General features: G+C 36.4%; 1 long non-coding RNA gene across 1 annotated transcript in view; it reads left to right on the forward strand.

The window, feature by feature from the left end:
* LOC140146057 (uncharacterized) overlaps positions 1–9,825 on the forward strand; it is a 273,862-nt gene extending 264,037 nt beyond the window's left edge. The window contains exon 2 of the long non-coding RNA XR_011858183.1: positions 5,964–9,825. This is a non-coding gene — a long non-coding RNA (uncharacterized lncRNA). The remainder of the gene's footprint in view (positions 1–5,963) is intronic.
* The last annotated feature ends 7,742 nt before the right edge of the window (positions 9,826–17,567 follow it).

A 17,567-nucleotide genomic window follows, 5' to 3' on the forward strand; every position in this document is an offset into this window, starting at 1 on the left:
TCTTAGTAGGCCTTAGGAATTTCGGCCCCTGGCTCGGTGACTCCGATCATGCCGATACATCCCTTTTGAATTTTTAGCATTGAAATAGCAAATTTCTGCGCGCTACGTGCGCACTTTTTCAAAAATTTCCCGGTAAAGGAATTATGGGGACAGCTTGGAAAAAACTTGTGTTACAGATGTGGGGAGGGGTGTCTTCTATTTGATGGGCCAGAGGTGGCACTCATGTTGCGCAGGGACCAGCAAAAGGACATCACTCCTCAGACAACCAACCCCCTGTGAATGAATAAACAAGTGAAAAGCAAAATTTTCCAACTTCGAAGGAGAACATCCACCCTCAGACTTGTCAGATACCCCTGCATATGGTTAAACAAGTGAAAAATGATGCATCAGATGGCTCCAATTTGGACCTTTATTAATTTTGGCAAAATTGTACAATTATTTCGGAGGAGGACATCCACGCTCAGACACCCCTTCCCCTGCGTATGGTTAAACAAGTAAAAACGATGCACCAAACGGGTTCAATTTGGACCTTCATTTAGCAAAGTTTTCCAACTTGGCAGGGGAACATCCCCTCAGACACCTTCCCCTGGTTCAACAAGTGAAAAATTATACCCCAGATGGCTTCAATTTGGAACTTCATTTGGCAAAATTGTCCAACTTCGGAGGGGGATCCTCCTCAGACACTCCCCTGCTATTGGGTAAACAACTTTGAAATTATACATCAAATGACTTCAATTTGGACCTTTAATTGGCAAAATTTTCCAACTTCGGAGGAGGGAAAATATCTCCCTCAGACACCCCTCCAGCTTATGGATAAACAAGTAAAAAGTGATGCACCAAACGGTTTCAATTTGGACCTTCATTTGCAACATTTTATGAGGGGGAACATCTCTCAGACACCCCTTGCCTGTGGATAAACAAGTGAAAAATGATGCACAAAATGGCTTCAATTTGGACCATCATTCTGAGCAGACAACCTCCTACGTATAGATAAACAAGTGGCCGTTTTCTCTTCTCTTTAGAACACAAAATCAGTTTTGGTCCACGAATTGCTTCATTTGGGCCTTCATTTTCACTTTTTCTAAGTATAATTTTACAATATAATAGTGTCAAAATCGTCCACCAAATTTTTTTTCTCCAAATTCTTAGGAGGTAGCATTCCCCTCAGACTTCCCAAATAATCGTGTGTGTGTGTCTGTGGGGGGGGTAGGGCGGCATCCTGTATCTTTTCTCCAGCGCGGCACAAACCATCTCAGCCCCCCCGGGGTAAGGGCCTTCTAGATACGCCACTGTGACCCATGGTATACCACGTTTGAGATTAATTCAACAGTTTTTTGATGATATCTTCGGAAATACACCGATTTGGAACTCCTAATTTCAATATGTTAATGAGAAAAATATGATCTCTCATTTGATATCAATTTAGAGCATGATCATGATAATTATCATAAATAAAAAACACTGCCGACTACCAGTATCACACTGTATAAATGTCAGTAATTTCTTAAGGAATTAGTCACATTTACAAGGAACATTACGTGTTCTCTTTGCATGAATGTTTAAAAGGGACAACATTTTATGTTTTACTTAACTTTTGAAGAATTTGATTTTCCAAATATATCAGGTCACCTTCCTTTAATAATTTAATGCAATATTGTATTATAAAATGAACCATGGCCTTGTCCCCACCCCATCCTAAACAAATTCTTAGCAATACCACTGAGTTCTGTTGTGCATGCACATCATGCTTGATACCATTGGCATAGGGTAAAGGAATCACCCCCAGCTAAGGGCTCATATTGAAATTCCCTTACACAGGAAGGTGTGCGCCATCCTGCAGCTTTCCTGTGCTAGCCTTCTTTTGTTAAAATCCTGGGCAGGGTGTATCACTGATGCATATAATCCATCCATTTTATGACCAAGCTTTCCTGAGGCGCGCGCTGAGCGAGGGGAATCCTACCTTCTTTCTGTGTGAAAACGTGGTAGGGTATTTCAATATGAGCCCTAAGTGGTCAGAATAACACTGAAATTCTATTACAGACCCATATGTTTGTATATTCCAAGCACTGTAAATGCAACCATTTGCCCCAATTTTGAAGCCATATATAGGCCTAGTTTCTTATAGCAGGACAACAACTTACCCCCTGGGAAATTAACTTTATCCAGTACATATGACACTGCTTGGAGCATCCATTCATCATGTTTATCTTTTATGATTACAGCATGTATACCAATATTTGATTCTGTATGTGACAAGCTGACACTGTGTGGATCACATCATCATGACTGTGTACAATTTTGATACTTTGGACTCTAATGATACTAAGTGCCATATAGGTATGTTCAGATTATTCAGATCTCATACATGTATTCAAAATGAGTGTTTTGAGCGTTTCGACAGTATTTTCTGTGGGACATGAGAGCACATCAGACATATCGAATTGCATTCTGGATACGAAGAATGGCTTTCTGATATCAAATAATTTTCATTTTTTGAAATTCACGATATAATACAAATTTTATGACAAATTATTAAAATTTGATAATTTTCACATTTTTGATATATAACAGTCCTCGAAGTGAATTTTATAAATCTAATGATATATTCTTAAAGTGTATGTAGCTGGGAGGAAAAGCCGACGATCAATTGAAAAATTTGACCTTTCATATTGAAGATATGGATTTTCTTCCCAAAAAGACCTTATTTATTTTTTTTTTTTTTTTTTGAAAAAAAATCCATATCTTTCAATACGAAAGGTCAAAATTTTCAATTGATCGTCAGCTTTTCATCCCACCTACATACACTTTAAGTATAAATCATCAGATTTATAAAGTTTACTTAGAATACTGTTAAATATCAAAAATATCAATTTTTAATCATTTGCCATAAAATGTGTATTACATTGCAAATTTAAAAAAATCAAAATTATTTGATATCAGAAGGACATTCTTCGTATTCTGATGTGCTCTAATGTCCCACAATAAATACTCTCCAAACGTTCATACCCCATCCCTTAAAGCCAAATAAAAAAATTAATTTGTTTCACATCCACTTCCGGTTCCCACCTCACTTTCTGGGATCAGTCCATATATTTTTTTTTTTCATTTTTCAATTTTGATACTGCATTGTAAGTTTATTAGTCAGTATGAATCACTTGCAGGTGTTGTGGAAATGTAAGGGATCTCTAACCTCTCATAATCTTAAATAAAAAAGGGCCTCATCATTCATTCATTCATTCATTCATTCATTCATTCATTCATTCATATTTAATTTCATCAATCATCAACATTACAAGTGACACTAGTAGCTTAACAGAGTAATAATATTAAATGTAAACAAAAGTCAATGGAATAAATAAATAGCAATACATTTTAAGCAGTAACAATTAAATCAATATAAACCGAGAACAACAATATTAATATGTATGATTGAAATGTATAATGATATTATGAGTGTGCTTGTAGTAGTTAACATGGAAATACAACCGTGATGGTAATTGATTTGGCAGTACTTTATATGTGAATACGCTGATAAACGCCAATTAACGGATAAGCTGGCTCACCTACAAACACGCTCAGTAAATACATAAATAAAAACATATTAAACGTAATACATGATAATAATAATAATATTTAATATTTCCAATGTTTTTAATATAATTGTATAAGAATATGATAATATAATAATAATGCAATATAACAACATAATAATATACATGTAATAGTATAATGATAATATTTTTGTAATTTTCTTATTATAAAGTGAAGGCAGAAGTACACTTTAAATGTTTCTTCATACAATTGACACATAATATATATATATAGTAGGGTCATATTTGGACCTCCAGTGACCATCATTTCTGAACAGCAATTTTTGATGGATTCTTGTACTTTGGGGTATTTTAAACAAAATAAGCTCCTATGTCCCTCACCAAAGTGTGGGCATTAGCTGGGAGAGGCCAAAATCCAAAATGGCCGCCGGCGGCCATTTTGAAAAAGTGAATTTTCGGTATCTTCTGAACGCTTTGGTCGTTTGAAGTCATTAAGGTGTAATTTTCGACTAATTTTGTGGTGAGAAATCCATTAAAGGCATTATTTTACCCATTTTTGGCCATCTTCGTCATCAAATCCAAGATGGCCGCCTTTGGCTGTACTAGAAATACATTAAATGGACCCCACCCGCTAAGACGCTCCCCTCGCTACACTCTATTGATTTTTTTTGCCCTTCAGTATTATTGTTCAACACTGATACGTACCCATCAGTTTTGACGTTTATTGACAAGCCTGCTACTTCAATATGCAGCATTGGATCCTCTTGAGGGGGCGCAGCACTAATTCAGCGCCCCATAGGATAACGTGTGATTTTGGCCTACTTCAAGCGCCATTTCTGGCGTCCCTGCAATACTTGGCAAAATAAATTTGGTATCAAATTAAAGCTCTGTTTCTCTAGATTCCAAAACTTTTGTCGGCATATATCGATGACCATTGACTTTTTTCGCTAATTTTCGGTGCAAAAAAAGAGCTAAAAATATACTAAACTCACCACTCACATTTCAAAATCGGGTTTTCTCTTAATCCGCCACAGAGAATTGCTTTTGAGATCAATTGTCCAGTTTTTATCTGCATGTTATCATTAAAGACACTTGTCGAATTCATATGAGCCGATATTGAGTGATTTAAAGTGATCATGTCGGTAGATATGGGCGCTACAATCTCATATTCACTATGGACTATATTAGCCGAATTTCGTTGTTACATAAAATGCGGAGTGATTTAGTGTTGCGCCCTCTTGATATGCCCAGGATTAAATCCAAGATGGTGGCCGGCACCATCTTGAAAAATTTAGTTTTGAACAAGAGGACCTAAAATCGTGTACAAAGACACTTTTTTGGATAAGTCGACCACAAGGATTTCAAATTTGACATTACTTTGACATTACGAACTCATATTTACCCAGAAATCCAAGATGGTGGCCGCCGGCGCCATCTTGAAAAAAATAAGTTTTGAACCAGATTACCTAAAACCGGTAAGTCGACCCCAAGAAATCCGAATCTGACATTAATTTGACATTACAACATAATTTTTGCCCAGAAATCCAAGATGGCCCCCATTTGGTAGAGCGTAAATGTGATTTTTGAATGAGAGTAGAAGCATAAGTGTGTCATTTCCGCCTTATCTGGGGTTCATGTCTCTAATATGGGGTTTAAACTGCCTTATCTTGGGTTTACATCCCTTATCTAGGGATAAGGCGCCTTATCTGTGGTTTGGATGGCCTTGTGTGATTTTTGTAGTGATATCCTCTCTCTATATAGCTCAATATTGGCAATGTTTAGGTTCACAGCAGCTGACAGGCGTATCCAATCATGCTTTGTGGTACCATCAGGGGTAAATGATTTGCGCGAAAAAAATAGCCAATTGCGCTGAAAAACGTAGCAAATTGTGCAGAAATGCGCGAAAAAAACAACCAATTGCTGCAGAACTTTTACACATAAAACACACATATAAGACACAGGAAGAAAAAAAAAACATGTCAAAATATGAAATTATATACCGTGTCATGCAGATTATATTGTTTAACATTATGATATCTAAATCACACAATTTGTGGCAAGTTTTGATCATTGTAGGCATTTTGGTGGCCATTTTGAAAAGTGCCCTCTATCAGGAGTTTCCCACCATTTGAGCATTTAACACTTTTAACATGCATCAAAGTATAAAAAAACACTTTCAAATCATATTCCCAGTGATTTGGTTACAGAATGCATGATCGGATACTCTTTAGCTGCTGTGGGTTAGGACGTTTGAAAATAAATTGATTGTTTGGTTAGGGTTTGTTGACTGTCCACAGCTCAGACCCCCCTTTGTGAGGCTTTTTGAGGTCAGAACAAGGCTCTTACATTTAAAATGGAGATATTTTTAATGTGAAACGTGAAATATCTGTATCCCCTGTAAAACCCTTAAAGATATTTTAACCTCCATGACAAGGCAAAAGTTCACAAGTCTGCATTAAACTAGCTTGACATGTGATTTCTAATAATTTGTGTGGAATGGGTGTGTTCTTAATACCCAGGGTCTAAAAGACCATGCTCCATATTTATACACAGGCTTAGTTGAACTTTGTATGTGGTCATTGTAATGTGAGAGGTCAGAGTTCAAAATGTTCCCATTTGGGTTTTTTTATTATAATACTAAAATGAGCTCAGTGTTTTGTTTGCATCATAAAATGATACATTAAATGTGTAAATTCATTTGCTGTTAAGATATAGCGTGAAATTTTTGCAGGGGTTAATTTTTGCACTTTTCTTGGTTGAACAGGCAGCAGCAAATTTTTAACACCGCAAAAATATTTATTACACACTGGTACTGAATGTGAATAAATTTGGAAATAGCGAAAAATTAATCCAGCGAAAATATCCCACTTTACACACAAGACAAATTTTTAACGCCGCAAAAATATCTGGGTTTAGCTAGAAGAGATTAGACCCTAACAGGGAGTGTGAATTTCAAATGGAATCACCCATTCAGTGTCGTCTGCTCGAAATTGGGCTAGTCCAGTTGAAATCCATACACCCCCTATGGAAGACATAACCTTAATCTCCCACACAGGGGTTGTAGACTACAAATGGAGTAACCCATTCAGGTTACCCCAAATGAAATTCACACCCCCTGTGTGGAAGATTAAGGTCATGTCTTGGAGGGGTCCATCTTTTGGTCTAATCTGTTTGGTTTTATAACCACACATTGAGCTATTCTAGTTGAAATCCACACACCGTATGGAAGACGTGTCCTTAATCTCCCACACATGGGGATTTGAATTTCAAATGGGGTTGCCCAAATTGGGTTACTCTATTTGAAATCTACAGTACACCCCTTGTGTAGGAGCTGTCTTCCCTAGTAAAAAATGCAGTATCCGTAAATTAAGAACATTTTTCAATCTCTTGGCTCTCAAATCAAGTTGAACTGCCTTTTCACTTGCAAATTAGTTTTTGTAATACAAAGTACCCACTGGTAATCAATAGAAGCAGATACAGTAATATAAGGTAGAAAGGCAGAGGGAAGCTTGCAGCATGGTTAAAGTCCATGCCATTCCAGTTGAAATCCATGCACCCCCTGTGGAAGACATGACCTTAATCTTCCACACAGGGCATGTGAATTTCAAAAAAGGTTACTTAAATGAGGGACTCCGTTTTGGATTCACACTTCCTGTGTAGGAGATTAAGTTAATATCTTCTACAGGGGGTGTATGGATGTCAACTCGAAAAGCCTAATTAAGGTGCTTCTTTTGAACCGATGATGTTTTTTGTAAAAAGTCCTGAAAAATTGTCGAACAATTCAATACAATGAATACTGTAGGGTAAATTCTGAAGAAAAGGGATATATGACAATACTGCAATAACAGTGGGATATTCCAGTTGAAAGCCACATTACCCCTGTGGAAGATTATGGAAATATCTTCCACAGAGGGAGTATGTTTTTTAAATGTAATTGGTAGGGGTTATTCATTTTGAAACTTGTACTCCTCCTGTATTATGGCTTTACCTATATCTTCCACAACTGGAGTGAGTATTTTCAAATTTAAGTTAACCAACTATCTTTTCTATTTGAAACTCATGTTCTATCCCTCTGTGAAATACTATAGCTAAATCTTCCACAGGGGTAGTGTGGATTTTAAATGGAATAGCCCAATGTTGATATCTTGTTCAAAGATCAAGGAGTTTAAAAAAGAGGATTGGTATCGAGAAAGATTATATCATTTAAGATTCCTTATCAAGACTTTAGCTTTGCTCTTCATGCAGCTTAATTAAAGTTTATTAAAATTAATTAGTACAAAAATTATGGAAATAGCATGCTAAAAGTGAAGATTACAGTATCTACATGCTACTGTGTAAACTTGAAGTGTGCATTCCTTTTTTTAACTCCTTGATATTGAAGTGTGCATTCCTTTTTTTGAACTCCTTGATCTTGAAGTAAATTAAATACTTATTTCATGGGAGTGTTCCATAGCTACTTGTAAATGCACTTGTATTCTGATACAAATTGGGCAACAAATATGCTGAGTAACAGAGTTCATGTTTTGTAAAATGATTAGTTTTATTAAAAATGCTGATACTTTTCAAAGGTTGTTATTTCAACAACAAAAGAGAGAGAGAGAGGTAACAGTAACACTACAATTGACCTTATCAATAAATCCCATAAGCCTTTGCTGGTAGATCTGTGATGTTGTCACGCCGATGCGCGCATCGTTACTACGCACTTCTTGACTTTCAAATGTGCAGTGATGCTATTCGCTATAAAACGATGTGCACATCGGCATGACGTCAAACGACAACTTCTCAAGTCTACCCCAACTTAGGCTTGACCAAAAAGGTCAATAGCATGTTGTTATTTGGGGAAAAATATTCTGTCAAGTTTTAGGGTGGGTAAAAGTGGTCATCTAAGTCTAACAGCATATCTGAAAATTTAAGACCTGTGAGTGCATTGGTTATAATTATTTCAAAGTAGTCTGTGCCGTGGAAAAATAATTATTTGGGTAGGGTTTCCTGACTGACCGTATCTCGGGACTCCAGACCCAAAAAATGTTGAGCCTTCTGGAAGCAAACCATGCATATAAAACTGCAATGTCGCAGCTAACCAACCCTCCACATCGCTCATGGATTGGCTGCTTGTTGGCATTTCTAGAAATAACTTCCTAACAGCATGATTTTGTCAATTAATGGTGCTTTAACGGTGTCCGAGACAAGAGATGGATGGATATTTTCAGCTTCATCTTTTGCGACTGATCGACCCTACTTTTTGAGTGGTGTGCAACCGTAACCAAACAACTATTTTTCCACTGCTGTATGAAATAAGTGTGAAATAATCTGCATTTAGGTCCGTATACTATGAGAAGTTATTCATATGTATTTAAATATAATGAACTAGTGGTGCAGCGTCGCTGATGGGGGCTTGGGGAGACTCGGTGCCCCAAAACTATAGACTCGCGCTACTCTTCTGTAAATGAACCATAGTCATGTGTATTATAATGAACCAGTGGCGTAGCGTCACTCATGGGGGCACGGGAGGCTTGGTGCCCCCAATCCGATGACTCTTGCTACGCTTCTGTAAATGAATCCTATTCATGTGTATTATAATGAACCAGTGGGGTAGCGTCACTAATGGGGGCTCGGAGAGGCTTGGTGCCCCAATCTGATGACTCGTGCTACTCTTCTGTAAACGAACCATATTCATATGTAATATAATGAACCAGGTGTGTAGCGTCACTCATGGGGGCACAGGGAGGCTTGGTGCCCCCAATCCGATGACTCACGCTACTCTTCTGTAAATGAACCATATTCATGTGTATTATAATGAACCAGTGGGGTAGCGTCACTGATGGGGGCTCGGAGAGGCTTGGTGCCCCAATCTGATGACTCGCGCTACTCTCCTGTAAATGAACCATATTCATGTGTATTATAATGAACCAGTGAGGAAGCGTCACTAATGGGGGCACGGAGAGACTCGGTGCCCCCAATCTGATGACTCTTGCTACGCTTCTATAATGAACCATATTCATGTGTATTATAATGAACCAGTGGGGTAGCGTCACTCATTGGGGATTGGGGAGGCTCAGTGCCCCCAATCCAATGACTCTTGCTATGCTTCTGTAAATGAACCATATGAATAAGAAAAAAGATCAATTACCTAAACAGCATAAAATGTTCCAAAGTCAAAAACTTTCTTATAATTGATCTAAATAACTCTTTAATGTCATTTGCATTAATGTTCTTTATGTTACTTTGTGTTAATAAGGAGAAATAATAATATGCATTAAGGTGTTTATAGCCACTTTGTTTTGCTCACTCATTTATTCAGGTCTGGTACATAGTATACTGCACACAAGTATTCGTACAAAAGCAATATCTTAAAGACACTCAACCTAAATTACCAAATAAAGTAATTAATAGATGGATCATTTTGTTTTGCGTATTTTGATAAGCATTCGGCACAATTACATACTAATTTGAATGGGAAAAGAGAGCATTATCAAAAGTCACAAAATTTGGGATTTTGGTATAATTTGGGAAAATAAAGTTGTAATGTGCCGAATGAGGTGTCAAAATAAAATATAGCTGTTTTGTTTCGCTCACTCTTAACCAGTAATTTTTACACAAAAGCCCCAACTCTTTGTGCAGCGGTGGACACTTTTAGGATTTAGCATCAAGCCTACTAGCTGTAAATACCTGTTTTGAGGGATATATCGATTGTTTCAGAACATGCAAGTACTAGTAATTGCATATCAGAAGTGAAAACGGCCACTTGTTTATCCATTTCTAGTTTTAGGTGAGATATGAGACACTATTTTCATTGCTTTGAATAAAAAAGGACCTGAACTCAATTTGCAAAATTTTAAATTTTACACTGGTCCACGGTCACATTATAGACTTGAGACTCGCAATTACTAACGTATGCATAGATTGATGTTATAGTCAGCACTGAGTCCATCTTAATACCGACTTTGGTGACAAAAAGTGACGGGCCATGCGTATCGTCGGTCCTGCAGTCATTTTTAGTAGCGAAAAGGGGAGGGCATAGGCTGACTGTGACCCCCCTGGATCCACGCCTGCCGTGAGCTAACTATCTTCAGCACACACATGTGTACCACCATGAGCTAGCTATCTGCAGTAGACAGCACCCACATGTGTATCGCTCATTCTACAAAATCCGGTGCCAATCCACTATAAAAATTGAAAAAATAAAAGTTGTTCAAAAAGACCTGCTTTTTTGTTTTTTAAGAGTAAATGTATCACTACTTTCAGATGTAAAAATTGCCAACACCACTTGCATATTTTTCTTTTAGGTGGTCATGATGTTTTTTAACACTAAACTCAATGTAATGTGAGCTACGTTACCGACTACAAAATGGGCTGGTTTTACTCAACCCAAGGTCATAAAAAGCAAACTAAAGATCACTTGAGTGAAATGTAAAACAGATTTCACCATTTCATAGAAGTTTTGAAGATGCTTAAATGAGTGTGTAACATAGCTCACAGTAACGTAGTTCACTGGTTTTTAATGTGATTTGCGAACGTTAGAACGTTATGTCGGTTAATTCTAATATAAATGGGATTCGACCACTGGTAGCTTTCACATATTATTAGGAAGTACATCTAATACAAGTGCATACTATAGAATCCTGGTAACGTAGCTCGCCAATCTTAACGTGGTCGGTCGAAATTTCAATGTTTACAACATTTCTATGCCAAAAATGCTACAACATCACGATTTTTACTGGGATTTTTAAAAACCTATGAGTGTTTCCTTTCAAAAACCGCAAATTACATTGATACCTCTGTTTTACTTCTTTCCAATAACGTGTGTTAAAAAGGGTAACGTAGCTCACAGCGTTTTGGTGGAAAGTGCAATTTATTTTAAAATTACACAAAGACGTTTTAATCACTAAAAAATAATGTTGATAAACAATATGATGGTGCGTTATCTAATTAAAAAACAACAAATATGTAAAGAAATCGCATTTATTCAAAGAAAATATTCAGGGTTAGATGTGACACTTGAGCAGTGGAAACGCATTTTTAGCGATTTTTGAGCCTTTGCAAGGGTTAATCAGGCTGAAGAAAGCATTTAAAGTATGGAAAACTATATATGTCCGTGTAGATCTCGTTGAGTTCTACCAGAAAAACAACATATTTGATGCCCTAAATGCTCGACAAAGTGTTTGTGGACCAAAGAATGGAAAAAAGGCTATTGGCACCGGATTTTGTAGAATGAGCGGTATCACTATGAACTAGCTGTCTTCAGTAGAAAGCACACACATGTGTACCACCATGAGTTAGCTATCTTCAGTATAGTAGACAGTACATGCATGTGTACCACCGTGAGCTATCTGTCTTCAGCAGACAGCACACACGGTGTACCATCATGAGCTAGCTGTCTTCAGAAGACAGCACACACATGTGGACAACCGTGAGCTGGCTGTCTTCAGTAGAAGACAGCACAGGCATGTGTATAACCTTGAGCTACCTTCAGTATATAGACAGTACCCACATGTATGCCACCGAGAGAGATAGCACACACATGTGTACCGGTACCAATGTGAGCTATCTTCAGTAGACAACACCCTCATGTGTACCACCATGAACTAGCCATCTTCAGTACTAGACGGCACCCGCATGTGTACCACCATGAATGGGCTATCTTCAGTAGACAGCACACACATGTATACCACAGTGAACTATCTTCAGTAGACAGCACCCCACGAGCTAGCTATCTTCAGTAGACAGCACCTGCATGTGTACCTCTATGAGTTAGCTACCTTCAGTAGACTGTACACAAGTGTACCACCATGAGCTGTCTTCAGCAGACAGCACACACATACACCTGTGTCCCACCGTGAGCACATGCATGTGTACCACCGCGAGCTATCTTCAGTAGACAGCACCCTCATGAACTAGTCATCTTCAGTAGACAGCACCCGCATGTGTACCACCGTGAGCTATCTTCAGCAGACAGCACACATGTGTACCACAGTGAGCTAGCTGTCTTCAGTAGGCAGCACACATGTACCACAATGAGCTAGCTTTCCCAGTTTCCGGTTATGGAACCAAACATTTTTCCAAGAAAGCAGGTCTCACAATTAATTTTGTGTGTGGTCTAAGAGCCTGTTGAAATGTGTAATATCTGGCATTGGAGGTCTAGCTGCCACCTCCATGTAATATCGGAGTGCCCACCCATCATCCCCCTCCCCCTGTGGGATGCTGGCCGCTGTTATGTTTTAGATTCTAAACCTTGTTCGACCATTTTGTCAAAGTTTGCAACCCCCACCCTGGAAGTCAACAAAAACTATTTTATTTTCTGGAATCAGCTTTCGTCTGGGATCCATTAATAGTAATTATAATCACACAATAAGAACATCTTCAACACAAAATATTGCAACAAAGTAGACATTGTTGAGTTGGATAAAGAATATTTATGGATTTATTTTCACCAATAATTTCTTTACAAAGATTTATTATAATATCATATTTATCTATACAAAAATGTACCAAATGAGCACAGAAATGGAAAGGCAACTGTGTAAAGAAATCTTATTAGACAGACTCCCCTCACACACACAGACAGACACAGTGTAATAATAAATAAGATCAAAAAAACCCTAAATATAATATCCAAGTGAACACAAGTCAAGTATATGACATTTCGTTTATTAGTTTTAAACCCTTGTGGCCAGGATTCAGATAAGCTTTGTTCTATCTATGCTTTTGTTTCATAAAATAATTAGGGTATAATAATTAGCCGGTTTGACTTTGGTTTCAGCTGTGCACATTGATTACATTTTTAAGTAATATCAAAGGTGGAAAATCATTCTTTTATGATTGACTTGAATCTGTCACATACTTAGTTGATCTCAATCGCCAACTATTCAAGATGACTTAGAATCTTCAGACATCATAATTAAAATAAATAAATGTACATATTTATATAGCGCTTTATGCCGTACACAGCTTCAAAGCGCTTTACATTTATTCCGTCATCATTAGAATATGTCGGAACCACGTTTGCAGCCTACAAGTGGCGCAGGTTTCATCAGTACAACGACTGTGACTCCCCTAACAGCTTCCCATTGCACCTGGGTGAGGTGAGGCAAGCGAGGCAAAGTGCCTTGCCCAAGGGCGCAACACGGTGGTGGGACGGGGAATCAAACCCACGCACGTCGAGCAAGCTCTCAGATTATGAGTCCAAGGCCATAACCACTGAGCCACCGTGCCCTCACAGGGTACAATAATTAATTGTCCATTAGTTGAAATCAGTCTCATTTAGGAGAGACTATGATATCTCACTTGTGATAAAATCAGTCTCATTTAGAAAAGACCATGATAAAAACCAAATATTGTCATTCCTGAAGGCAATTTCAAAATCCCTCAATTTCATCATCATGACTGAGTGACCCACACTTGACACTGTGGTACATGCACATTACAAATTTGCCACAAACACTGACTTATATACACAAACCACATGCTCATTTTGCAAATATTTCCGTTTCATTTTCAACATTATGCTTGCTTTACAACCAAAGTCTTACAGGATAACATGTTACACTTTCTATAACATTAATATACGTATACAGTAAATGATATATAAAAACTTCCTTTCAAGCATTGCAGCTGAGATTCTTTCAATAAATATATTGGTACCTGTTTGAAGTTATCCAGCCTTGCAGTTCTAACATGTGATAATCAAGTAAAATTTGAACAATGTCATATTTAATTGGTATTTGACTTTAACCCCAGAATGTGACAATTAGACAGATAGTAAAGTCAAACTTCAAATAATACATCAAATGCAATTCATTGTAATTGATGTCAAATCAGCTCATAACTCAAAAACTATTAAAGTAGTCCACATTGTTCATATTTTGCTTGATATAATCACATATTAACAACATGAGCTACAGTCTGTTCACAACGAAGTTAACACAGTGAGTGACACATCGATGGACTTAGCACAGGGTATTGAGCTACAGTCTGTTCACAATGAAGTTAACACAGTGTATGACACATTGATGGCCCTAACACAGGGTATTGAACTCAATTCACAAAAAGATTATGACAAAATATACACATTAAAAAACAAGCAAAAAGTACAGATATCATAATTATTATAAAAAAAAAACATTAGAAAAGCTAGTTTATAATAAATAATAGTCTTTAGGTCGACAGATGCAACATAGACAAATTCATATCACGATATCATTACTTAGTATAAGCTTTTACCCTTCAACACCAGTACACGCATGCATTTTTATAAGAATGATTGGATGCAGCAAAGGGGGCAGTTTAGCTAAGATTAAGGGGGTAAATTGAATGCCTTCTATTCCCCACCCATCCAAGCCAATATCATAAAATGTAGGCCTACTGCTTCATAAAATTAATTCATTGCACCAATGTTGAGCCTACACCCAATACAATCTTGTAAAGTTACTTTATCATATTGCATCAGTGTTGAAAGGTTAAAGGTTAAAAATGTATAGACCTGGAGTTCCAAACACAGTGAAGGTCTGTCTCTGTTGGTGTCCTCTCACCATGGCGATGGATGATGGCTGGTGACGATAACAAATGAAGTACCAAATATGGCAATACATAGCAATCCAACAATGGAGTATAACAGCACAGATTTGTATACAACAATGGAAGTACAGGCTACTACAGAATATGTCAAAAAGAATGTTACCCAGCATGATTGGCAAATTTATCATCAAGATTCAATCAAGATTACAATACATCAACACAATAATACAAATATCAATAATATGAAACAAAATATGCAATAATATCAAAGTACGAGAACAAACATTAACATTGGGTAACATTATTTTTGAATCACCCTGTAGCATGATACCACACAATGAGTTACAGACAAGACAGTATGTCAAGCATTTCAGACGAAGATAAATAAATTTGTGAGTAATAAAAGTGAGGATAAGTAAACTCAAAAAGTAAACTCAAAATTAGTCCCAATCAAGCAAATGAATGTTCTTCTTGATTTATTTTTTGAATTATGAGCTGATTTAACTTTAATGTTGTTGTTTTTTTTGATGGAATTGTTTTGTCACATTCTGGTAAAAGAAGGAGTAAATGAAAAATACCCATGGTATCTCACATCTCAGGCATGGGGTGTAAATGTAAATGAGCTATCCACCTGTGATAATAATCTTGTCACATTCTGAGAGTTAAGTAAGCTTGCCTAAGGAGTATAGGCCTATCCTATAACTCTCCAAAAATGTTGATTTTTGTAACATTTTGTTTACTGGCTTGACTTTGGGTCAAATGTTGAGTTTACATTCAAAGTTTCTGAATAGGTTATATAATGCTATACTCTGGTAAGTACTGATGGTAGTAAATGTAGTAATGATATCAAATGCAAAGCTAAGTGGAATTTGGTACAGCAGAGGTAATAAGTGGTGTGAATTTTTTATCGAAAAAAAGGAGTCAAATTAAGAATCCAACTCCTAAAGGAGTAAAATTGGAAGTAATGTAGAAAGGGTGGAATACATGAATACATCTGAAATTAGACTCTTTCAAGAGTTGAATTTTTTACTCAATATGAGTTACATGGTGATTGTTTAAAAACTACCAAAAAATTGCTAAAACATTCCAAAAATAAAGAAAAAGAACATAAGTAGATTGCTAACAATGTCCCCACACTAATAAATATATAAGTAAACACACAGGTAAATATGATATGAAAAAAATCCCCCAAATAATGAAGAGTTAAAATGATACACAGTCATTTGTGGATCATACCAAAACAAATACTTTTTGTGGCATTAATAAAAATACACGTCCCAAAACACAGTATTTAAAAAAAAAAGTCAGAAAAAAATGCAAAAAATTGATAAAATTGAAAGGTGATAAAACTTAATCAATTTTAAATTTACTTTTCTATATCAAATTATGACACAAAGATGATATAAAATACTACAGAAAAATTGTGAATTTTGAAAGTGAAATCAATAAGAGCAGAATTGGATAACAAACCTGTCACAGACAAGATAAAGCATCATCTCCAATCAAGACATGAAACATGTGTGGGTGTGTTTTCAAATAGTCAATCAACTAAAGCAATGAGTGGTGCAAATTCACATAATCATCTACTGATAATCTACTGAAACAATTAATCAAAGTGCAACAAGAAGATTGAATCATACAATCAATGTTAATAATATAAAGTATCATAAGATTGGTCAACAGAGCAAGATCTATATTGATCAACTAGTAATATATTGACAAATAAACCATGGAAATCAATAACTGATTCACTCACTCATTCAATCAATCAATTGATCAAATCAATCAATGAATTGATCAACCAATCAATCAGTCAGTCAACCAACCAACTAATATTTTTTGAACACAAGTTTCAATATCCTGTCGTAATGATGTATTGTTTACATGGATTTGAATAATGCCAATCAAACATAATATAAAGTTGACACAAGAGCTTCACTGGTGAGTCGAAGTGCAGGCCTAATAATATTATTTCATAAGAACTTTTTGACAATACACAGCTTGTTTGGACTATTTTGATGCATTTTATATCTCCATTCCAAATAAGTTGTCAAAACTTTAAAATCTGTCATTTTTACGATGCAAAACTGCACTTTGAGTTAATGTAAAATGTGGCAAATTTGAGCTGGAATTTTAGTGCTTACAATGATCGCCCCTCAAAAATCTCAACAGTTTTGAAATTTTTGTTTCCATATTTGTATTAAAAATAAAAAAATACAATAAAATAAACACAAACGTGCAAAATAAACACAAACACGCTTGGTATCTGGTAAAGGGGTTCTTGAGATGACTATGACACTTTTTGGAAATTATTTCAAACTGGTCAAATCCTATAGGAGTATGTACTGTAAGTGTATGCCCTATTGAATTACACATGCATTATGAAATAATAAACTAAGAACCGCTAACCCAAGAATAGGCATATTTGTACTCATTTTACTCGATTCATTATCCCGATCGCAAATCCATCAACAAAATTTTCAAAATCTAACATTTTTATGA

This window comes from Amphiura filiformis, chromosome 2, assembly GCF_039555335.1.
Source record: "Amphiura filiformis chromosome 2, Afil_fr2py, whole genome shotgun sequence".
Lineage (NCBI taxonomy): Eukaryota > Metazoa > Echinodermata > Ophiuroidea > Amphilepidida > Amphiuridae > Amphiura > Amphiura filiformis.